Here is a 25,304-nt window from a genome sequence, read left to right on the forward strand (position 1 = left end):
TATACACACAGCCTGAAGGTCATTTTAGCCAATATTTCTTATAACTTTGTGCATTAAACAAAGTGTTTCTACATTCACACAATTCATTTATGTTTCATATACAACTTATGGACACAGCCTGAAGGTCATTTAATACAATATTTTTAATAACTTTGTGTATTAAACAAAGTTTGTGTACATTGAGTCATCAGGAAACAAAGGTTTCACTATCTCACTCTCACTCAAAAAAGTCTGTATTTTGGAATATTCCATATTTTAGAATATTTGGATATGGGATACTCAACCTGTATTTCATAACAAATTGTAATAGCAGGAATGTATGTGTGTATATATATATATATATATATGTGTGTGTATGTATGTATGTATGCATATATATATATATATATATATATATGTATGTCTCATGGATGGAAATGGATAAACATATCATGTGTGGGATCATATTGTTCAGGGTCACATAAGCAGTAATCCGGTGGGTATGAGGATATTGTCGCATATTGCAGCAATAAATTATTAGAATACCGGATTTATGTATGATTAATGTGGTGGGTTTAATTGGTCTTGGGGTGGGAACTCAGATGTAAACAACAGTAATCACATCTCAAGACTTAGCCATCGCCCACCGCTTGAGCTGACCAATGATCCCCAGTGCACAGGATATGTCCCACCCCCGAACCAATGTAAGAAGAGCATACAGTTTCTATTGTTTCATGCTTTGGAATATTGTATAAAAGCCAAGCCTCCCGGCCAGTCAGACACATTCTCTGAAGGTCATCTTTGCAGATTGACTGAGGACCGGAACCGGGTGGCGCTGGCGAAACAGATGTATGTATCCATTGATTTTAGCCTGTTTCTCTTATGTAATTGTGTTATTGTTGTAACGCCCTGTTTAGTAAATAACTGTTGGTGGGTTGGATCCCAACATTTTTAAATACAATTGGTGTCGTGTCCCTTTCCTGCTAGGGGTTATAAAGTGTATTCCACCTCACGTGTAGCTACTCCGTGCTTACAGCATGACAGCGTGCTTACGCAACGTGTACGCATCTGTTAGGGGTTTTACACACACACGCTTAGCGGTCGCAGCGGCCTGAATGGTTATATATCTCAAGGTATTGCTTTTCTACCTGTAAGTTAATCAGCTTTAACAATGGGTGCAGGATGTGCAATGTGGCCGCCCCATGGACTCAGGGTTACATGTGAATTGCATACCCTGTGTCACTGACCTAGATTGAGGGTGTTGTGAACTCGGGGATTCTTCCGATGGTTGGGAAGAGGAACCACAACTGGGCCGGAACAGGGGTGACCTAATATAGGATTTCCTCATACAGGACTCTGACAGTAAGGTTTGGTGAAATATTGAAGAGCTTTATTGCAGGAAAAGAACAACTCAAAGTCGTATAGCATAAAGGAAACTTATGAGGAAATGTCCAGGCCCATTGAAGGGTTTGTAAGCAATGTTAAAGATACTGGTGACTGAAGAAATTGTGAGCGATGTTTAAAAGACACTGATGATTTGAAGAACTTGTAAACGGTGGTTAAAGACACAGATGACTTAAAGAACTTGAGAACGGAGATTAAGACGCTGGTGATTTGAAGAACTTGAGTGCAGTGGTTTAGGACGCTGATGATTTGTAGAACTTGAGAACGGTGACTGAGATGCTGATGATTTGAAGAGCTTAAGTGCAGTGGTTTAAGACGCTGATGATTTGTAGAACTTGAGAACGGTGACTGAGACACTGATTATTTAAAGAACTTAAGTGCAGTGGTTTAAGACGCTGATGATTTGTAGAACTTGAGAACGGTGACTGAGAACTTAAGTGCACTGGTTTAAGACGCTGATGATTCGTAGAACTTGAGAACGGTGACCGAGACTCTGTTGATTTGAAGAACTTGAGTGCAGAGGTTTAAGTCGCTGATGATTTGCAGAACTTGAGAACGGTGATTAGGGCCCTCAGCCCACGCTGATTCCTAGGAGCACTGGTGACTGGACCGCAGAGAGACACACCAGCCGCTGGGAACGCTGGAACCTGTGCAGCGAACTGGCACCTGGAAATGCCGGAGACACTGGAGTACAGCTTCAGAGATTCTCGCCGGGAACAAGAGCGCTGGCATCCACTTCAGGGGAAAGACGATACTCAGGCGCCGAAGCTTTGTCCGGCGTCTGACTTTGAATCTCACGCCACCGCTGGATTGGCGGAACAGTCTGATGACGTCACCTGCCCCCCGCCCACGTGATGCCGGGTGTCATGGCCCTTGCCCTGGAGAACCGCCGGGAGCCGCGCCAGCCAGACGCCGGAGCCCGTGGCCCACCGAAGGCAGAGGCCGCAACACAGACCAGCAGGCACGCAGGGGTAATCGCGGCAAACGCCACCTCTGGCGTGTGACAGTACCCCCTCCTCCAGGAGTGGCCCCTGGACACTTTCCAGGTTTTGTTGGATGTCTGGAATGGAAGATCCGCACCAGTTTAGGAGCCATAACTTCAGTAGCCTTGACCCAGCTCCTTTCCTCGGGGCCAAAACCTTTCCATACCACCAAATACTGTAGATTCTTGTGAAGATAGCGAGAATCAAGAATAGCTTTGATTTCAAAGTCCGTACCATCTTTAGCCCCTGCAGAGGTTGGCCTTGGGGACTTGGAATGAAACCGGTTCAAAACAAGAGGGCGAAGAAGAGAGACATGAAAGGAATTTGGTTTCCGGAGATGGGAAGGCAATCCCAATTTGCAAACAACCGGATTCAGGACTTGTAACACGGGGTAAGGACCAATGAACCTCGGAGCGAACTTTGTAGTGGGCACCTTTAAACGGAGATTGTGGGTAGAGAGCCATACCCTGTCACCAACCTTGTATTGAGGAGCTGCCCTTCGCTTCCTATCTGCAAAGAACTTATAGCGGCCGGAGACTCTCTTGAGGTTAGCATGAACTCCACTCCAGATTTGACTGAAGTGCCGGAGAGTAGAGGCTGCAGCAGGAACTTCTTCCGGAGGACAAATGGGTAATTCTGGAACTTGGGGATGAAATCCATAATTAATAAAAAATGGAGACTCACCAGTCAAAGAGTGGTATAGATAATTATGGGCAAACTCGGCCCAAGGCAACAGCTCTACCCAATTATCTGGGGGAAAGATAAACACGGAGAAAAGTCTCTAAATCTTGATTGACGCGTTCAGTTTGCCCATTGGTTTGTGGATGGTAAGCGGATGAAAACTTGAGTTTTATTTGTAAGACTGTACAGAGAGCTCTCCAGAATCTTGCAGTAAACTGTACCCCCCAGTCAGAGACTATTTCCAGAGGTAACCCGTGCAGGCGGAAGTGTTCCCGGATAAATAACAAAGCCAACTTAGAAGCTGATGGTAACCCGGTCAATGGAACAAAATGTGCCATTTTAGAGAAACGGTCAATAATTACCCAGATGGTGTTATGACCCTTAGAGAGGGGCAGTTCAGTAACAAAGTCCATAGAGATATGGGTCCAAGGCCTCTTAGGAATGGACAATGTGTGCAGCAACCCCGCAGGAGGCAGACGAAGAATTTTGTGCTGAGCACATTGAGGACACGAGTTGACATAATCTTGAACATCCTTCTTCATAGTGTCCCACCAGTAAGATCTTCGTAGAAATTCCCACATCTTTTGAACTCCAGGATGACCGGAAAACTTGGAAATGTGAGCCCACTGCAACAATCTTGGTCGAAATTTAGCTGGCACAGACATTCTTCCAGGAGGAGGGCCCAAAGCGGTGGGAGCCGCTGAAATAGAAACTGGACTGAGAATCAAAGCCTTTTCAATGGAATTCTCCTCATCCGAAGCCGTTAAGGAATGGGATAGGGCATCAGCCTTGGTGTTAAAAGTTCCAGCCCGGTACTTAATGATAAACGAAAATCGGGCAAAGAAGAGCGCCCATCTAGCTTGACGGGGATTCAAGCACTGGGCCGTCTTGAGATACAGCAAATTATTGTGATCAGTGAAAATCGCAATTAGGTGTTTAACACCTTCCAAAAGATATCTCCATTCTTCCAAGGCAGATTTTATTGCCAAAAGCTCTTTGTCTCCAATGGTGTAATTTCGTTCAGCAGGAGAGAACTTGCGAGAATGGAAACCACATGGATGTAACTTCCCATCTGGAGCGTACTGCGAAAGCACGGCACCTATGCCTACCGCAGAAGCATCAACCTCCAAAAAGAATGGTTTTAAAAAGTCTGGTTGCTGAAGTACCGGAGCGGTCATAAAGGCTGCCTTCAACTGAGCGAACGCTGCTACAGCTTCAGAGGACCAATGGCTTGGGTCAGCCCCCTTCTTGGTTAGGGCAGTAATAGGCACCACAATGGTAGAGAAACCCCTTATGAATTTCCGGTAGTAATTTGCAAACCCCAGAAATCGTTGCACCGCTTTCAAGGAAAGAGGCTGAGTCCAGTCCCGAATGGCAGAGAGTTTCTCCGACCCCATACGAAGCTCCGTGCCCGAAATGATGTAACCAAGAAATGGAGTAGAAGGGACCTTAAAGGTACACTTGGAAATCTTGCCGTATAGATGGTTCTCTCGCAATCGAAGAAGTACCTCTTTAACCTGTACTCTGTGCTCAGTGAGATTCTTAGAAAATATCAGAATGTCATCCAAATATACCACTACATTTAGGTATAACATATCCCGAAAGATTTCATTAATGAATCCCTGGAAGATGGCGGGGGCGTTGCTGAGGCCGAACGGCATTACCATATACTCATAATGCCATCCCTAGTATTGAAGGCCGTCTTCCATTCGTCCCCCTGTCGGATACGTATCAAATTATAAGCTCCCCTTAAATCAAGCTTTGTGAAGACTCAGGCTCCGCGAACTCTATCAAAAAGCTCCGTGGTGAGCGGCAAAGGATACTTATTCTTAATGGTGACATCATTTAGACCATGATAGTCGATACATGGCCTCAGGCCTCCGTCCTTTTTCTTCACAAAAAAGAAACCTGCTCCCGCCGGGGAAGTAGAGGAGCGGATGAATCCCTTCTGCAGATTAGACTTGATATATTCCGACATAGCTTGAGTCTCGGGTACTGATAACGGATAAGTGCAACCCCGAGGTGGCATTTTCCCCGGAATGAGCTCAATAGGACAGTCCCAGGGTCTATGCGGTGGTAACTGATCGGCCGCCTGTTCCGAGTACACATCTGAAAACTCCCGATAAGCCTCTGGAATAAGCCCTTCATCCGACTTGGAAGCTACACGGAGCGGGTAGACAGGAGTGAGACAATTTAAATGTCAAAATGGACTCCAAGAATTTATCTGTGTCGACCTCCAGTCGACGTGAGGGCTGTGAAGCTTGAGCCAAGGAAGACCAAGAATGAGATCGTGAGGCATCTCCAATCACAAGGAACTCCAGATGTCCTTGATGCAAAGCTCCCACTTGCAGCTTGATTGGCATTGTACAACTTGAAATCAGACCATTAGAAATTTGGGTACCATTAATAGCAGTTAACGTAATAGGTCGCTCGACTGACCGTAACTGTAAACCCAGATTCTGGGCACAGGAAAGGGAAATAAAATTCCCTGCAGCCCCAGAGTCCAACAGTGCCTTAACGGTTTTGACTACTGACTCAGAAAACAGAGACACGGAGAGTAAACAGTCCACTGCCGGAGAAGATTGAGAAGAAACCCCTAGCTCGACTTCTCCAGAACAAGCTAGGACTGCCCGTTTCCCGGGCGAGACTTGCAAAACTTGAGAAAATGATCCGCAGCTCCACAGTAGAGGCAGAGTCTACCCTCACGACGACGCTGACGTTCTTCTGGGGACAGCCGAGACCGATTAATCTGCATGGGTTCGTCTGGACTCGGAATAACTGTTTGCTTAGACGGTAGTGATGAGCGCCTGAAATTTTTCGGGTTTTGTGTTTTGGTTTTGGGTTCGGTTCCGCGGCCGTGTTTTGGGTTCGACCGCGTTTTGGCAAAACCTCACCGAATTTTTTTTGTCGGATTCGGGTGTGTTTTGGATTCGGGTGTTTTTTTCAAAAAACCCTAAAAAACAGCTTAAATCATAGAATTTGGGGGTCATTTTGATCCCATATTATTATTAACCTCAAAAACCATAATTTCCACTCATTTTCAGTCTATTCTGAATACCTCACACCTCACAATATTATTTTTAGTCCTAAAATTTGCACCGAGGTCGCTGGATGACTAAGCTAAGCGACCCTAGTGGCCGACACAAACACCTGGCCCATCTAGGAGTGGCACTGCAGTGTCACGCAGGATGTCCCTTCCAAAAAACCCTCCCCAAACAGCACATGACGCAAAGAAAAAAAGAGGCGCAATGAGGTAGCTGTGTGAGTAAGATTAGCGACCGTAGTGGCCGACACAAACACCGGGCCCATTTAGGAGTGGCACTGCAGTGTCACGCAGGATGTCCCTTCCAAAAAACCCTCCCCAAACAGCACATGACGCAAAGAAAAAAAGAGGCGCAATGAGGTAGCTGTGTGAGTAAGATTAGCGACCCTAGTGGCCGACACAAACACCGGGCCCATCTAGGAGTGGCACTGCAGTGTCACGCAGGATGGCCCTTCCAAAAAACCCTCCCCAAACAGCACATGACGCAAAGAAAAAAAGAGGCGCAATGAGGTAGCTGACTGTGTGAGTAAGATAAGCGACCCAAGTGGCCGACACAAACACCGGGCCCATTTAGGAGTGGCACTGCAGTGTCACGCAGGATGTCCCTTCCAAAAAACCCTCCCCAAACAGCACATGACGCAAAGAAAAAAAGAGGCGCAATGAGGTAGCTGACTGTGTGAGTAAGATAAGCGACCCTAGTGGCCGACACAAACACCGGGCCCATTTAGGAGTGGCACTGCAGTGTCACGCAGGATGTCCCTTCCAAAAAACCCTCCCCAAACAGCACATGACGCAAAGAAAAATAAAAGAAAAAAGAGGTGCAAGATGGAATTGTCCTTGGGCCCTCCCACCCACCCTTATGTTGTATAAACAAAACAGGACATGCACACTTTAACCAACCCATCATTTCAGTGACAGGGTCTGCCACACGACTGTGACTGATATGACGGGTTGGTTTGGACCACCCCCAAAAAAGAAGCAATTAATCTCTCCTTGCACAAACTGGCTCTACAGAGGCAAGATGTCCACCTCATCATCATCCTCCGATATATCACCGTGTACATCCCCCTCCTCACAGATTATCAATTCGTCCCCACTGGAATCCACCATCTCAGCTCCCTGTGTACTTTGTGGAGGCAATTGCTGCTGGTCAATGTCTCCGCGGAGGAATTGATTATAATTCATTTTAATGAACATCATCTTCTCCACATTTTCTGGATGTAACCTCGTACGCCGATTGCTGACAAGGTGAGCGGCGGCACTAAACACTCTTTCGGAGTACACACTTGTGGGAGGGCAACTTAGGTAGAATAAAGCCAGTTTGTGCAATGGCCTCCAAATTGCCTCTTTTTCCTGCCAGTATAAGTACGGACTGTGTGACGTGCCTACTTGGATGCGGTCACTCATATAATCCTCCACCATTCTTCCAATGGTGAGAGAATCATATGCAGTGACAGTAGACGACATGTCCGTAATCGTTGTCAGGTCCTTCAGTCCGGACCAGATGTCAGCATCAGCAGTCGCTCCAGACTGCCCTGCATCACCGCCAGCGGGTGGGCTCGGAATTCTGAGCCTTTTCCTCGCACCCCCAGTTGCGGGAGAATGTGAAGGAGGAGATGTTGACAGGTCGCGTTCCGCTTGACTTGACAATTTTCTCACCAGCAGGTCTTTCAACCCCAGCAGACTTGTGTCTGCCGGAAAGAGAGATCCAAGGTAGGCTTTAAATCTAGGATCGAGCATGGTGGCCAAAATGTAGTGCTCTGATTTCAACAGATTGACCACCCGTGAATCCTTGTTAAGCGAATTAAGGGCTCCATCCACAAGTCCCACATGCCTAGCGGAATCGCTCCGTGTTAGCTCCTCCTTCAATGTCTCCAGCTTCTTCTGCAAAAGCCTGATGAGGGGAATGACCTGACTCAGGCTGGCAGTGTCTGAACTGACTTCACGTGTGGCAAGTTCAAAGGGCAGCAGAACCTTGCACAACGTTGAAATCATTCTCCACTGCGCTTGAGACAGGTGCATTCCACCTCCTATATCGTGCTCAATTGTATAGGCTTGAATGGCCTTTTGCTGCTCCTCCAACCTCTGAAGCATATAGAGGGTTGAATTCCACCTCGTTACCACTTCTTGCTTCAGATGATGGCAGGGCAGGTTCAGTAGTTTTTGGTGGTGCTCCAGTCTTCTGTACGTGGTGCCTGTACGCCGAAAGTGTCCCGCAATTCTTCTGGCCACCGACAGCATCTCTTGCACGCCCCTGTCGTTTTTTAAATAATTCTGCACCACCAAATTCAAGGTATGTGCAAAACATGGGACGTGCTGGAATTTGCCCATATTTAATGCACACACAATATTGCTGGCGTTGTCCGATGCCACAAATCCACAGGAGAGTCCAATTGGGGTAAGCCATTCCGCGATGATCTTCCTCAGTTGCCGTAAGAGGTTTTCAGCTGTGTGCGTATTCTGGAAGGCGGTGATACAAAGCGTAGCCTGCCTAGGAAAGAGTTGGCGTTTGCGAGATGCTGCTACTGGTGCCGCCGCTGCTGTTCTTGCGGCGGGAGTCCATACATCTACCCAGTGGGCTGTCACAGTCATATAGTCCTGACCCTGCCCTGCTCCACTTGTCCACATGTCCGTGGTTAAGTGGACATTGGGTACAGCTGCATTTTTTAGGACACTGGTGACTCTTTTTCTGAGGTCTGTGTACATTTTCGGTATCGCCTGCCTAGAGAAATGGAACCTAGATGGTATTTGGTACCGGGGACACAGTACCTCCAACAAGTCTCTAGTTGGCTCTGCAGTAATGATGGATACCGGAACCACGTTTCTCACCACCCAGGATGCCATGGCCTCAGTTATCCGCTTTGCAGTAGGATGACTGCTGTGATATTTCATCTTCCTCGCAAAGGACTGTTGGACAGTCAATTGCTTGGTGGAAGTAGTAAAAGTGGTCTTACGACTTCCCCTCTGGAATCCCAGGCAGGAGAGGACTCGTCAGAATTGCCAGTGACATGGCCTGCAGGACTATTGGCATTCCTGGGGAAGGAGGAAATTGACACTGAGGGAGTTGGTGGGGTGGTTTGCGTGAGCTTGGTTACAAGAGGAAGGGATTTACTGGTCAGTGGACTGCTTCCGCTGTCACCCAAAGTTTTTGAACTTGTCACTGACTTATTATGAATGCGCTGCAGGTGACGTATAAGGGAGGATGTTCCGAGGTGGTTAACGTCCTTACCCCTACTTATTACAGCTTGACAAAGGGAACACACGGCTTGACACCTGTTGTCCGCATTTCTGTTGAAATACCTCCACACCGAAGAGCTGATTTTTTTGGTATTTTCACCAGGCATGTCAACGGCCATATTCCTCCCACGGACAACAGGTGTCTCCCCGGGTGCCTGACTTAAACAAACCACCTCACCATCAGAATCCTCCTGGTCAATTTCCTCCCCAGCGCCAGCAACACCCATATCCTCCTCATCCTGGTGTACTTCAACACTGACATCTTCAATCTGACTATCAGGAACTGGACTGCGGGTGCTCCTTCCAGCACTTGCAGGGGGCGTGCAAATGGTGGAAGGCGCATGCTCTTCACGTCCAGTGTTGGGAAGGTCAGGCATCGCAACCGACACAATTGGACTCTCCTTGTGGATTTGGGATTTCGAAGAACGCACAGTTCTTTGCGGTGCTACTGCTTTTGCCAGCTTGAGTCTTTTCATTTTTCTAGCGAGAGGCTGAGTGCCTCCATCCTCATGTGAAGCTGAACCACTAGCCATGAACATAGGCCAGGGCCTCAGCCGTTCCTTGCCACTCCGTGTGGTAAATGGCATATTGGCAAGTTTACGCTTCTCCTCCGACAATTTTATTTTAGGTTTTGGAGTCCTTTTTTTACTGATATTTGGTGTTTTGGATTTGACATGCTCTGTACTATGACATTGGGCATCGGCCTTGGCAGACGACGTTGCTGGCATTTCATCGTCTCGGCCATGACTAGTGGCAGCAGCTTCAGCACGAGGTGGAAGTGGATCTTGATCTTTCCCTAATTTTGGAACCTCAACATTTTTGTTCTCCATATTTTAATAGGCACAACTAAAAGGCACCTCAGGTAAACAATGGAGATGGATGGATACTAGTATACAATTATGGACGGACTGCCGAGTGCCGACACAGAGGTAGCTACAGCCGTGAACTACCGTACTGTACTGTGTCTGCTGCTAATATAGACTGGTTGATAAAGAGATGTAGTAGTATGTATAAGTATAAAGAAGAAAGAAAAAAAAACCACGGGTAGGTGGTATACAATTATGGACGGACTGCCGAGTGCCGACACAGAGGTAGCTACAGCCGTGGACTACCGTACTGTACTGTGTCTGCTGCTAATATAGACTGGTTGATAAAGAGATGTAGTAGTATGTATAAGTATAAAGAAGAAAGAAAAAAAAACCACGGGTAGGTGGTATACAATTATGGACGGACTGCCGAGTGCCGACACAGAGGTAGCTACAGCCGTGGACTACCGTACTGTACTGTGTCTGCTGCTAATATAGACTGGTTGATAAAGAGATGTAGTAGTATGTATAAGTATAAAGAAGAAAGAAAAAAAAACCTCGGGTAGGTGGTATACAATTATGGACGGACTGCCGAGTGCAGACACAGAGGTAGCTACAGCCGTGGACTACCGTACTGTACTATGTCTGCTGCTAATATAGACTGGTTGATAAAGAGATGTAGTAGTATGTATAAGTATAAAGAAGAAAGAAAAAAAAACCACGGGTAGGTGGTATACAATTATGGACGGACTGCCGAGTGCCGACACAGAGGTAGCTACAGCCGTGGACTACCGTACTGTACTGTGTCTGCTGCTAATATAGACTGGTTGATAAAGAGATGTAGTAGTATGTATAAGTATAAAGAAGAAAGAAAAAAAAACCACGGGTAGGTGGTATACAATTATGGACGGACTGCCGAGTGCCGACACAGAGGTAGCTACAGCCGTGAACTACCGTACTGTACTGTGTCTGCTGCTAATATAGACTGGTTGATAAAGAGATGTAGTAGTATGTATGTATAAAGAAGAAAGAAAAAAAAACCTCGGGTAGGTGGTATACAATTATGGACGGACTGCCGAGTGCCGACACAGAGGTAGCTACAGCCGTGAACTACCGTACTGTACTGTGTCTGCTGCTAATATAGACTGGTTGATAAAGAGATGTAGTAGTATGTATGTATAAAGAAGAAAGAAAAAAAAACCTCGGGTAGGTGGTATACAATTATGGACGGACTGCCGAGTGCCGACACAGAGGTAGCTACAGCCGTGAACTACCGTACTGTACTGTGTCTGCTGCTAATATAGACTGGTTGATAAAGAGATGTAGTAGTATGTATGTATAAAGAAGAAAGAAAAAAAAACCTCTGGTAGGTGGTATACAATTATGGACGGACTGCCGAGTGCCGACACAGAGGTAGCTACAGCCGTGAACTACCGTACTGTACTGTGTCTGCTGCTAATATAGACTGGTTGATAAAGAGATGTAGTAGTATGTATGTATAAAGAAGAAAGAAAAAAAAACCACGGGTAGGTGGTATACAATTATGGACGGACTGCCGAGTGCCGACACAGAGGTAGCTACAGCCGTGGACTACCGTACTGTACTGTGTCTGCTGCTAATATAGACTGGTTGATAAAGAGATGTAGTAGTATGTATGTATAAAGAAGAAAGAAAAAAAAACCACGGGTAGGTGGTATACAATTATGGATGGACTGCCGAGTGCCGACACAGAGGTAGCTACAGCCGTGAACTACCGTACTGTGTCTGCTGCGACTGGATGATAAATAATGATATAAAAAATATATATATATCACTACTGCAGCCGGACAGGTATATATTATATAATGACGGACCTGCTGGACACTGTCTGTCAGCAGAATGAGTTTTTTATAGAATAAAAAAAAAAACACCACACAAGTGAAGTCACACGACGAGTGTTTCACTTTTTCAGGCAATCACAATATAGTATACTACTAACTATACTGGTGGTCAGTGTGGTCAGGTCACTGGTCAGTCACACTGGCAGTGGCACTCCTGCAGCAAAAGTGTGCACTGTTTAATTTTAATATAATATGTACTCCTGGCTCCTGCTATAACCTATAACTGGCACTGCAGTGCTCCCCAGTCTCCCCCACAATTATAAGCTGTGTGAGCTGAGCACAGTCAGATATATATACATAGATGATGCAGCACACTGGGCTGAGCAGTGCACACAGATATGGTATGTGACTGAGTCACTGTGTGTATCGTTTTTTTCAGGCAGAGAACGGATATATTAAATAAAACTGCACTGTCTGGTGGTCACTGTGGTCAGTCACTAGTAAACTCTGCACTCTCTACACTTCTACAGTACTCCTAAGCTCCAGTAAATCAGGTCAATCTCTCTCTCTCTCTCTTCTAATCTAAATGGAGAGGACGCCAGCCACGTCCTCTCCCTATCAATCTCAATGCACATGTGAAAATGGCGGCGACGCGCGGCTCCTTATATAGAATCCGAGTCTCGCGAGAATCCGACAGCGTCATGATGACATTCGGGCGCGCTCGGGTTAACCGAGCAAGGCGGGAGGATCCGAGTCTGCTCGGACCCGTGAAAAAAACCATGAAGTTCGGGCGGGTTCGGATTCAGAGAAACCGAACCCGCTCATCTCTATTAGACGGAAGAGATCGGAATCTTGACCGATCTGCCCGACAACGTTCACCACCTCGTTCCTGCATGCGAAGATCCACCTTTACACAGAGTGAGATTAACTGTTCCAAGGAATCTGGCAGATCTCTAGTGATCAACTCGTCCTTTAAACGATCCGAGAGCCCATTCCAAAAAGCAGCCCGAAGGGCATCATTATTCCAGCACAGTTCTGAAGCTATGGTTTGAAAATGAATCACATACTGTCCCACTGAACGAGAGCCTTGTCGAACATGGAGCAAGTCAGCAGAGGCAGCGGTCGTCCTGCCGGGCTCATCGAAGATCCTTCGGAATGACGTGATGAAGTTGGTATAACTAGAAACCAACGGCTCTGATCGCTCCCATAACGGTGACACCCACTCCAACAGTGAACCCTCAAGCAAAGAGATAATGTATGCCACTTTAGACCCATCAGTAGGAAAGTTATGTGAAAGGAGTACGAAATGTACCTCACACTGATTGAGGAAACCACGGCAATTCTTTGGATTCCGGTTATAACGAGGAGGAGTAGGAAGCTGAAGGCGTGACCTGGTTCCAGACAAGGACGGAACATTGCTAGAGACAACCACTAAGGCAGATACTGGAACTGGAGCTGAAACCACTGAAGCCAGAGAAGTCTGGATTTGATCCAGCCGGCCAGATAATTCCTGGAGATAATGCATCACCTGATTCTGTGCTGCTTCCTGACTCTGTACTCGGGAAACCAGGTCCTGCATGGTGCTTGCCTCTGGGTTCCGATTCCCCGGGTCCATGGGGCCTGAGTATACTGTCACTGACCTAGATTGAGGGTGTTGTGAACTCGGGGATTCTTCCGATTGTTGGGAAGAGGAACCACAACTGGGCCGGAACAGGGGTGACCTGATATAGGATTTCCTCATACAGGACTCTGACAGTAAGGTTTGGTGAAATATTGAAGAGCTTTATTGCAGGAAAAGAACAACTCAAAGTCGTATAGCATAAAGGGAACTTATGAAGGAATGTCCAGGCCCATTGAAGGGTTTGTGAGCAATGTTAAAGATACTGGTGACTGAAGAAATTGTGAGCGATGTTTAAAAGACACTGATGATTTGAAGAACTTGTAAACGGTGGTTAAAAACACAGATGACTTAAAGAACTTGAGAACGGAAATTAAGACGCTAGTGATTTGAAGAACTTGAGTGCAGTGGTTTAGGATGCTGATGATTTGTAGAACTTGAGAACGGTGACTGAGACGCTGATGATTTGAAGAGCTTAAGTGCAGTGGTTTAAGACGCTGATGATTTGTAGAACTTGAGAATGGTGACTGAGACGCTGATGATTTGAATAACTGAAGTGCAGTGGTTTAAGACGCTGATGATTTGTAGAACTTGAGAATGGTGACTGAGAACTTAAGTGCACTGGTTTAAGACGCTGATGATTCGTAGAACTTGAGAACGGTGACTGAGACTCTGTTGATTTGAAGAACTTGAGTGCAGATGTTTAAGTCGCTGATGATTTGCAGAACTTGAGAACGGTGATTAGGGCCCGCAGCCCACGCTGATTCCTAGGAGCACTGGTGACTGGACCGCAGAGAGACACACCAGCCGCTGGGAACGCTGGAACCTGTGCAGCGAACTGGCACCTGGAAATGCCGGAGACACTGGAGTACAGCTTCAGCGATTCTCGCCGGGAACAAGAGCGCTGGCATCCACTTCAGGGGAAAGACGATACTCAGGCGCCGAGGCTCTGTCCGGCGTCTGGAGAAGAACAATTCCAGACGCGCTGTCACAGCTGCCAGCAAGGGATTGTCAGTCCCAATACAAAGTTTTTACAACAAAAGGCAATTAAGCCGGCGCTGGCTGTCTTTCCAATAATTAAAACAACTATGGATGATTTAAAAAACACTTGTATTTATTAACTGACACTAATTAGTGAAATAAAAACATGAATAAAATATAAAATTCACACAATCATATAAAATTATAGGGCATATATGGAGCTGAGAAAAAATTCAAATGTGCTGCTAATGAGTGTCCACTGAGGATCCCGGACTAGAACACTGGACAAAAGTTCCCTGGGGAAGAGAAATGGAATACAGCTGGTTTTACCCGTATGAGCGGAGGCTTCCAATTGCTTTTGAAAAACAGCAAGCAAGCTGTATCACTTGTATTCAAGCTGGGTCTCTCCGATGAATGCTGTAATTGATATGTCCCACAGAGAACAATTCCAAGGCAGGTGTTCCAATAATAGATTGTCAAAAGTCCATATCTGGATCCTATAATGAAGTGGAGCACTGGTGATGGTGGTGATGGCAGCTTTTTTTCACACTTAACGCGTTTCCCTAGGCACGGTCACCTAGCTTCATCAGAAGTAGAGCTCCCACTGATTCAGGGATCTATTTAAACCCTATTTAATCACCTGATGCCCAACAGGTGTGTAACAGGTGTATAACAATAATAAGTAATCAATCATCCATAGTATTTATAAAAACGATAGTTTTGCAATTTCACTAATCCCATTTGATATAGAGTGATGTATAGGAGGCAAACCCACAAAAAATGTATACATATATATGTAATCTATAAACATAAATAAAACTGAATAGGAAAGGTGTTAAAGGTCAGTGCAGTCACATGACCTGATTCCGGACTCTGAGTCCTATAGATTTTCCATGTAAATCTCAGAAATCCCTATGTTATATATATCTCCAAACCTGCAGACCTTACCCAAGATATTAAGATCACTTTTAAATGTACGGTAACCAAGTCTCGATGTTCCGTCCGGCGGCCCCGTGCAGCCCGGTCACGTGACCGGCATTGGCCATTAAATGTGGCCTGGCGGAAGTAACTCGGTTGCTAGGCAACCCGTGTATACTCCGGCGTGCGATGTCCGGGCCGGGGTTGTCTAGTTGCTAAGCAACCCCAGTGAACGTCGTCGCGATACGCGACGACGTCACTCGCCTGTCACGTGACTCGCAGGGCGGGACCTCGAGGACGGAAGAGCGAGCATATCTTGCCCCACTGTGGGCATATAAAGAACATAAACCACATATAGAAAGCTTGTAAATGGGATACATAAATATATAATTGTTTTTAGCATATGGTGACACTTCCAATTCTATTAAATACTTATAATTTCTGGTTCCAACGATCAGAGATTATCTACAGATCAAATATTATATGAGATACATGAAAGATTAATCAAATAATACTCATATACTAAAGCTATATGAGACAGTTATACATAATGCAGATTCAATCGATAATATCTTTCGGATCTTGCTTAGATCTCCTCAGGATATATATTTTGATACGGGGCACATATAAGACAATGATAATACTAATGATAGCAATTAGTAATGCTTACATAATAATAAATAAAATTTAGACATTGAAGATACATAATTTTTTATATACATTTAAATGAAACCCAAGATTTGGGGGGGGGGGGGGGGGGAAGGGGAGAAGGGAAGGAAAAATGAAGGGAGCTTTATTTTTCTCACAGAACCTGTCATCTTCGCTATGATTGGGTGGCTGTCCGGCCGTGGGGGGTCCTCTGTTAACAGAGGTGTCCCAAATATCCTTAGATGTCCCGGATATACGCACCACCCAGACGTGCTGACAGGGAAAAACCACCGTCCCGTCCAGGTTGTGCGTGGATGCCTCCACGGCCGAACAGACCACACACAGTTGTCACAGAGTTGCCATCTCTACCAACCACAGACGACAGATGCTCAAATTTATTGAGAGATAAGAGTTCTACATGACATCTCCCAATGGTTTTATATTACTATATTTAATTCCATTGTCTCGTTTAAACCGGTCGGGTGTACTGAATTGAACTGTAACATCCAATATATCTCTCTCTTACATAAGGTAGTATATCTATCTCCACCTCTCACAGTAGGTGCCACATGTTCTAAAGCTAGGATTGAAAGGCATCCAGGATCTTTCTGATGTGTATTTAGGAAATGACGAGATACACTATGCTTGAGGAAGCCTTTAGCAATGTTTCTTTTGTGTTCCATGAACCTGGTGCGTAGTTTTCTGGTGGTGCGACCTACATAATATAAGTGGCAACTAGAGATGAGCGCCTGAAATTTTTCGGGTTTTGTGTTTTGGTTTTGGGTTCGGTTCCGCGGCCGTGTTTTGGGTTCGAACGCGTTTTGGCAAAACCTCACCGAATTTTTTTTGTCGGATTCGGGTGTGTTTTGGATTCGGGTGTTTTTTTCAAAAAACACTAAAAAACAGCTTAAATCATAGAATTTGGGGGTCATTTTGATCCCAAAGTATTATTAACCTCAAAAACCATAATTTACACTCATTTTCAGTCTATTCTGAATACCTCACACCTCACAATATTATTTTTAGTCCTAAAATTTGCACCGAGGTCGCTGTGTGAGTAAGATAAGCGACCCTAGTGGCCGACACAAACACCGGGCCCATCTAGGAGTGGCACTGCAGTGTCACGCAGGATGTCCCTTCCAAAAAACCCTCCCCAAACAGCACATGACGCAAAGAAAAAAAGAGGCGCAATGAGGTAGCTGTGTGAGTAAGATTAGCGACCCTAGTGGCCGACACAAACACCGGGCCCATCTAGGAGTGGCACTGCAGTGTCACGCAGGATGGCCCTTCCAAAAAACCCTCCCCAAACAGCACATGACGCAAAGAAAAAAAGAGGCGCAATGAGGTAGCTGTGTGAGTAAGATTAGCGACCCTAGTGGCCGACACAAACACCGGGCCCATCTAGGAGTGGCACTGCAGTGTCACGCAGGATGTCCCTTCCAAAAAACCCTCCCCAAACAGCACATGACGCAAAGAAAAAAAGAGGCGCAATGAGGTAGCTGTGTGAGTAAGATTAGCGACCCTAGTGGCCGACACAAACACCGGGCCCATCTAGGAGTGGCACTGCAGTGTCACGCAGGATGTCCCTTCCAAAAAACCCTCCCCAAACAGCACATGACGCAAAGAAAAAAAGAGGCGCAATGAGGTAGCTGACTGTGTGAGTAAGATTAGCGACCCTAGTGGCCGACACAAACACCGGGCCCATTTAGGAGTGGCACTGCAGTGTCACGCAGGATGTCCCTTCCAAAAAACCCTCCCCAATCAGCACATGATGCAAAGAAAAAGAAAAGAAAAAAGAGGTGCAAGATGGAATTGTCCTTGGGCCCTCCCACCCACCCTTATGTTGTATAAACAAAACAGGACATGCACACTTTAACCAACCCATCATTTCAGTGACAGGGTCTGCCACACGACTGTGACTGATATGACGGGTTGGTTTGGACCCCCCCCAAAAAAGAAGCAATTAATCTCTCCTTGCACAAACTGGCTCTACAGAGGCAAGATGTCCACCTCATCATTACCCTCCGATATATCACCGTGTACATCCCCCTCCTCACAGATTATCAATTCGTCCCCACTGGAATCCACCATCTCAGCTCCCTGTGTACTTTGTGGAGGCAATTGCTGCTGGTCAATGTCTCCGCGGAGGAATTGATTATAATTCATTTTAATGAACATCATCTTCTCCACATTTTCTGGATGTAACCTCGTACGCCGATTGCTGACAAGGTGAGCGGCGGCACTAAACACTCTTTCGGAGTACACACTTGTGGGAGGGCAACTTAGGTAGAATAAAGCCAGTTTGTGCAAGGGCCTCCAAATTGCCTCTTTTTCCTGCCAGTATAAGTACGGACTGTGTGACGTGCCTACTTGGATGCGGTCACTCATATAATCCTCCACCATTCTATCAATGTTGAGAGAATCATATGCAGTGACAGTAGACGACATGTCCGTAATCGTTGTCAGGTCCTTCAGTCCGGACCAGATGTCAGCATCAGCAGTCGCTCCAGACTGCCCTGCATCACCGCCAGCGGGTGGGCTCGGAATTCTGAGCCTTTTCCTCGCACCCCCAGTTGCGGGAGAATGTGAAGGAGGAGATGTTGACAGGTCGCGTTCCGCTTGACTTGACAATTTTGTCACCAGCAGGTCTTTCAACCTCAGCAGACTTGTGTCTGCCGGAAAGAGAGATCCAAGGTAGGCTTTAAATCTAGGATCGAGCACGGTGGCCAAAATGTAGTGCTCTGATTTCAACAGATTGACCACCCGTGAATCCTTGTTAAGCGAATTAAGGGCTCCATCCACAAGTCCCACATGCCTAGCGGAATCGCTCCGTGTTAGCTCCTCCTTCAATGTCTCCAGCTTCTTCTGCAAAAGCCTGATGAGGGGAATGACCTGACTCAGGCTGGCAGTGTCTGAACTGACTTCACGTGTGGCAAGTTCAAAGGGCATCAGAACCTTGCACAACGTTGAAATCATTCTCCACTGCGCTTGAGACAGGTGCATTCCACCTACTATATCGTGCTCAATTGTATAGGCTTGAATGGCCTTTTGCTGCTCCTCCAACCTCTGAAGCATATAGAGGGTTGAATTCCACCTCGTTACCACTTCTTGCTTCAGATGATGGCAGGGCAGGTTCAGTAGTTTTTGGTGGTGCTCCAGTCTTCTGTACGTGGTGCCTGTACGCCGAAAGTGTCCCGCAATTCTTCTGGCCACCGACAGCATCTCTTGCACGCCCCTGTCGTTTTTTAAAAAATTCTGCACCACCAAATTCAAGGTATGTGCAAAACATGGGACGTGCTGGAATTTGCCCATATTTAATGCACACACAATATTGCTGGCGTTGTCCGATGCCACAAATCCACAGGAGAGTCCAATTGGGGTAAGCCATTCCGCGATGATCTTCCTCAGTTGCCGTAAGAGGTTTTCAGCTGTGTGCGTATTCTGGAAAGCGGTGATACAAAGCGTAGCCTGCCTAGGAAAGAGTTGGCGTTTGCGAGATGCTGCTACTGATGCCGCCGCTGCTGTTCTTGCGGCGGGAGTCCATACATCTACCCAGTGGGCTGTCACAGTCATATAGTCCTGACCCTGCCCTGCTCCACTTGTCCACATGTCCGTGGTTAAGTGGACATTGGGTACAGCTGCATTTTTTAGGACACTGGTGACTCTTTTTCTGAGGTCTGTGTACATTTTCGGTATCGCCTGCCTAGAGAAATGGAACCTAGATGGTATTTGGTACCGGGGACACAGTACCTCCAACAAGTCTCTAGTTGGCTCTGCAGTAATGATGGATACCGGAACCACGTTTCTCACCACCCAGGATGCCAAGGCCTCAGTTATCCGCTTTGCAGTAGGATGACTGCTGTGATATTTCATCTTCCTCGCAAAGGACTGTTGAACAGTCAATTGCTTACTGGAAGTAGTACAAGTGGGCTTACGACTTCCCCTCTGGGATGACCATCGACTCCCAGCGGCAACAACAGCAGCGCCAGCAGCAGTAGGCGTTACACGCAAGGATGCATCGGAGGAATCCCAGGCAGGAGAGGACTCGTCAGAATTGCCAGTGACATGGCCTGCAGGACTATTGGCATTCCTGGGGAAGGAGGAAATTGACACTGAGGGAGTTGGTGGGGTGGTTTGCGTGAGCTTGGTTACAAGAGGAAGGGATTTACTGGTCAGTGGACTGCTTCCGCTGTCACCCAAAGTTTTTGAACTTGTCACTGACTTATTATGAATGCGCTGCAGGTGACGTATAAGGGAGGATGTTCCGAGGTGGTTAACGTCCTTACCCCTACTTATTACAGCTTGACAAAGGGAACACACGGCTTGACACCTGTTGTCCGCATTTCTGGTGAAATACCTCCACACCGAAGAGCTGATTTTTTTGGTATTTTCACCTGGCATGTCAACGGCCATATTCCTCCCACGGACAACAGGTGTCTCCCCGGGTGCCTGACTTAAACAAACCACCTCACCATCAGAATCCTCCTGGTCAATTTCCTCCCCAGCGCCAGCAACACCCATATCCTCCTCATCCTGGTGTACTTCAACACTGACATCTTCAATCTGACTATCAGGAACTGGACTGCGGGTGCTCCTTCCAGCACTTGCAGGGGGCGTGCAAATGGTGGAAGGCGCATGCTCTTCACGTCCAGTGTTGGGAAGGTCAGGCATCGCAACCGACACAATTGGACTCTCCTTGTGGATTTGGGATTTCGAAGAATGCACAGTTCTTTGCTGTGCTGCTTTTGCCAGCTTGAGTCTTTTCATTTTTCTAGCGAGAGGCTGAGTGCTTCCATCCTCATGTGAATCTGAACCACTAGCCATGAACATAGGCCAGGGCCTCAGCCGTTCCTTGCCACTCCGTGTCGTAAATGGCATATTGGCAAGTTTACGCTTCTCCTCCGACAATTTTATTTTAGGTTTTGGAGTCCTTTTTTTTCTGATATTTGGTGTTTTGGATTTGACATGCTCTGTACTATGACATTGGGCATCGGCCTTGGCAGACGACGTTGCTGGCATTTCATCGTCTTGGCCATGACTAGTGGCAGCAGCTTCAGCACGAGGTGGAAGTGGATCTTGATCTTTCCCTAATTTTGGAACCTCAACATTTTTGTTCTCCATATTTTAATAGGCACAACTAAAAGGCACCTCAGGTAAACAATGGAGATGGATACTAGTATACAATTATGGACTGCCTGCCGAGTGCAGACACAGAGGTAGCCACAGCCGTGAACTACCGTACTGTACTGTGTCTGCTGCTAATATAGACTGGTTGATAAAGAGATGTCTATGTAACTATGTATGTATAAAGAAGAAAGAAAAAAAAACCACGGTTAGGTGGTATACAATTATGGACGGACTGCCTGCCGAGTGCAGACACAGAGGTAGCCACAGCCGTGAACTACCGTACTGTACTGTGTCTGCTGCTAATATAGACTGGTTGATAAAGAGATGTCTATGTAACTATGTATGTATAAAGAAGAAAGAAAAAAAAACCACGGTTAGGTGGTATACAATTATGGACGGACTGCCTGCCGAGTGCAGACACAGAGGTAGCCACAGCCGTGAACTACCGTACTGTACTGTGTCTGCTGCTAATAATATAGACTGGTTGATAAAGAGATGTCTATGTAACTATGTATGTATAAAGAAGAAAGAAAAAAAAACCACGGTTAGGTGGTATACAATTATGGACTGACTGCCTGCCGAGTGCAGACACAGAGGTAGCCACAGCCGTGAACTACCGTACTGTACTGTGTCTGCTGCTAATATAGACTGGTTGATAAAGAGATGTCTATGTAACTATGTATGTATAAAGAAGAAAGAAAAAAAAACCACGGTTAGGTGGTATACAATTATGGACGGACTGCCTGCCGAGTGCAGACACAGAGGTAGCCACAGCCGTGAACTACCGTACTGTACTGTGTCTGCTGCTAATATAGACTGGTTGATAAAGAGATGTCTATGTAACTATGTATGTATAAAGAAGAAAGAAAAAAAAACCACGGTTAGGTGGTATACAATTATGGACGGACTGCCTGCCGAGTGCAGACACAGAGGTAGCCACAGCCGTGAACTACCGTACTGTACTGTGTCTGCTGCTAATATAGACTGGTTGATAAAGAGATGTCGTAGTAGTATGTATGTATAAAGAAGAAAAAAAAACCACGGTTAGGTGGTATACAATTATGGACGGACTGCCTGCCGAGTGCAGACACAGAGGTAGCCACAGCCGTGAACTACCGTACTGTGTCTGCTGCGACTGGATGATAAATGATATAAAAAATATATATATATCACTACTGCAGCCGGACAGGTATATATTATATATTATATAATGACGGACCTGCTGGACACTGTCTGTCAGCAGAATGAGTTTTATTTTTATAGAATAAAAAAAAAAACAACACACAAGTGAAGTCACACGACGAGTGTTTAACTTTTTCAGGCAATCACAATATAAGTATACTACTAACTATACTGGTGGTCAGTGTGGTCAGGTCACTGGTCAGTCACACTGGCAGTGGCACTCCTGCAGCAAAAGTGTGCACTGTTTAATTTTAATATAATATTATGTACTCCTGGCTCCTGCTATAACCTATAACTGGCACTGCAGTGCTCCCCAGTCTCCCCCACAATTATAAGCTGTGTGAGCTGAGCAGTCAGACAGATATATAATATATATAGATGATGCAGCACACTGGGCTGAGCCTGAGCAGTGCACACAGATATGGTATGTGACTGAGTCACTGTGTGTATCGCTTTTTTCAGGCAGAGAACGGATATATTAAATAAACTGCACTGTCTGGTGGTCACTCACTATATAATATTATGTACTCCTGGCTCCTGCTATAACCTATAACTGGCACTGCAGTGCTCCCCAGTCTCCCCCACAATTATAAGCTGTGTGAGCTGAGCAGTCAGACAGATATATAATATATATAGATGATGCAGCACACTGGGCTGAGCCTGAGCAGTGCACACAGATATGGTATGTGACTGAGTCACTGTGTGTATCGCTTTTTTCAGGCAGAGAACGGATATATTAAATAAACTGCACTGTCTGGTGGTCACTCACTAGTAAACTCTCTGCACTCTCTACACTTCTACAGTACTCCTCCTAGTCCTAAGCTCCAGTAAATCTCTCTCTCTTATAATCTAAATGGAGAGGACGCCAGCCACGTCCTCTCCCTATCAATCTCAATGCACGTGTGAAAATGGCGGCGACGCGCGGCTCCTTATATAGAATCCGAGTCTCGCGATAGAATCCGAGCCTCGCGAGAATCCGACAGCGTCATGATGACGTTCGGGCGCGCTCGGGTTAACCGAGCAAGGCGGGAAGATCCGAGTCGCTCGGATCCGTGTAAAAAAAACTGAAGTTCGGGCGGGTTCGGATTCCGAGGAACCGAACCCGCTCATCTCTAGTGGCAACTACACCAAAGTAAATAGATGACATATGAGGAATCGCAATTCATAAATGATTTAATTAAATATACATCAGTTTTGTTCGGTAGATCGACAGACACTGTTTTTCTTGGTGTATGTGTACATACTTGGCATTTACCAAGTATGTACACATACACCAAGAAAAACAGTTTGGTGTAGTTGCCACTTATATTATGTAGGTCGCACCACCAGAAAACTACGCACCAGGTTCATGGAACACAAAAGAAACATTGCTAAAGGCTTCCTCAAGCATAGTGTATCTCGTCATTTCCTAAATACACATCAGAAAGATCCTGGATGCCTTTCAATCCTAGCTTTAGAACATGTGGCACCTACTGTGAGAGGTGGAGATAGATATACTACCTTATGTAAGAGAGAGATATATTGGATGTTACAGTTCAATTCAGTACACCCGACCGGTTTAAACGAGACAATGGAATTAAATATAGTAATATAAAACCATTGGGAGATGTCATGTAGAACTCCTATCTCTCAATAAATTTGAGCATCTGTCGTCTGTGGTTGGTACAGATGGCAACTCTGTGACATCTGTGTGTGGTCTGTTCGGCCGTGGAGGCATCCACGCACAACCTGGACGGGACGGTGGTTTTTCCCTGTCAGCACGTCTGGGTGGTGCGTATATCCGGGACATCTAAGGATATTTGGGACACCTCTGTTAACAGAGGACCCCCCACGGCCGGACAGCCACCCAATCATAGCGAAGATGACAGGTTCTGTGAGAAAAATAAAGCTCCCTTCATTTTTCCTTCCCTCCTCTCCTCCCCCCCCCCCCCCCCCCCCAATCTTGGGTTTCATTTAAATGTATATAAAAAATGATGTATCTTTAATGTCTAAATTTTATTTATTATTATGTAAGCATTACTAATTGCTATCATTAGTATTATCATTGTCTTATATGTGCCCCGTATCAAAATATATATCCTGAGGAGATCTAAGGAAGATCCGAAAGATATTATCGATTGAATCTGCATTATGTATAACTGTCTCATATAGCTTTAGTATATGAGTATTATTTGATTAATCTTTCATGTATCTCATATAATATTTGATCTGTAGATAATCTCTGATCGTTGGAACCAGAAATTATAAGTATTCAATAGAATTGGAAGTGTCACCATATGCTAAAAACAATTATATATTTATGTATCCCATTTACAAGCTTTCTATATGTGGTTTATGTTCTTTATATGCCCACAGTGGGGCAAGATATGCTCGCTCTTCCGTCCTCGAGGTCCCGCCCTGCGAGTCACGTGACAGGCGAGTGACGTCGTCGCGTATCGCGACGACGTTCACTGGGGTTGCTTAGCAACTAGACAACCCCGGCCCGGACATCGCACGCCGGAGTATACACGGGTTGCCTAGCAACCGAGTTACTTCCGCCAGGCCACATTTAATGGCCAATGCCGGTCACGTGACCGGGCTGCACGGGGCCGCCGGACGGAACATCGAGACTTGGTTACCGTACATTTAAAAGTGATCTTAATATCTTGGGTAAGGTCTGCAGGTTTGGAGATATATATAACATAGGGATTTCTGAGATTTACATGGAAAATCTATAGGACTCAGAGTCCGGAATCAGGTCATGTGACTGCACGGACCTTTAACACCTTTCCTATTCAGTTTTATTTATGTTTATAGATTACATATATATGTATACATTTTTTGTGGGTTTGCCTCCTATACATCACTCTATATCAAATGGGATTAGTGAAATTGCAA

Source organism: Pseudophryne corroboree, chromosome 1, assembly GCF_028390025.1.
Source record: "Pseudophryne corroboree isolate aPseCor3 chromosome 1, aPseCor3.hap2, whole genome shotgun sequence".
NCBI classification, from domain to species: domain Eukaryota; kingdom Metazoa; phylum Chordata; class Amphibia; order Anura; family Myobatrachidae; genus Pseudophryne; species Pseudophryne corroboree.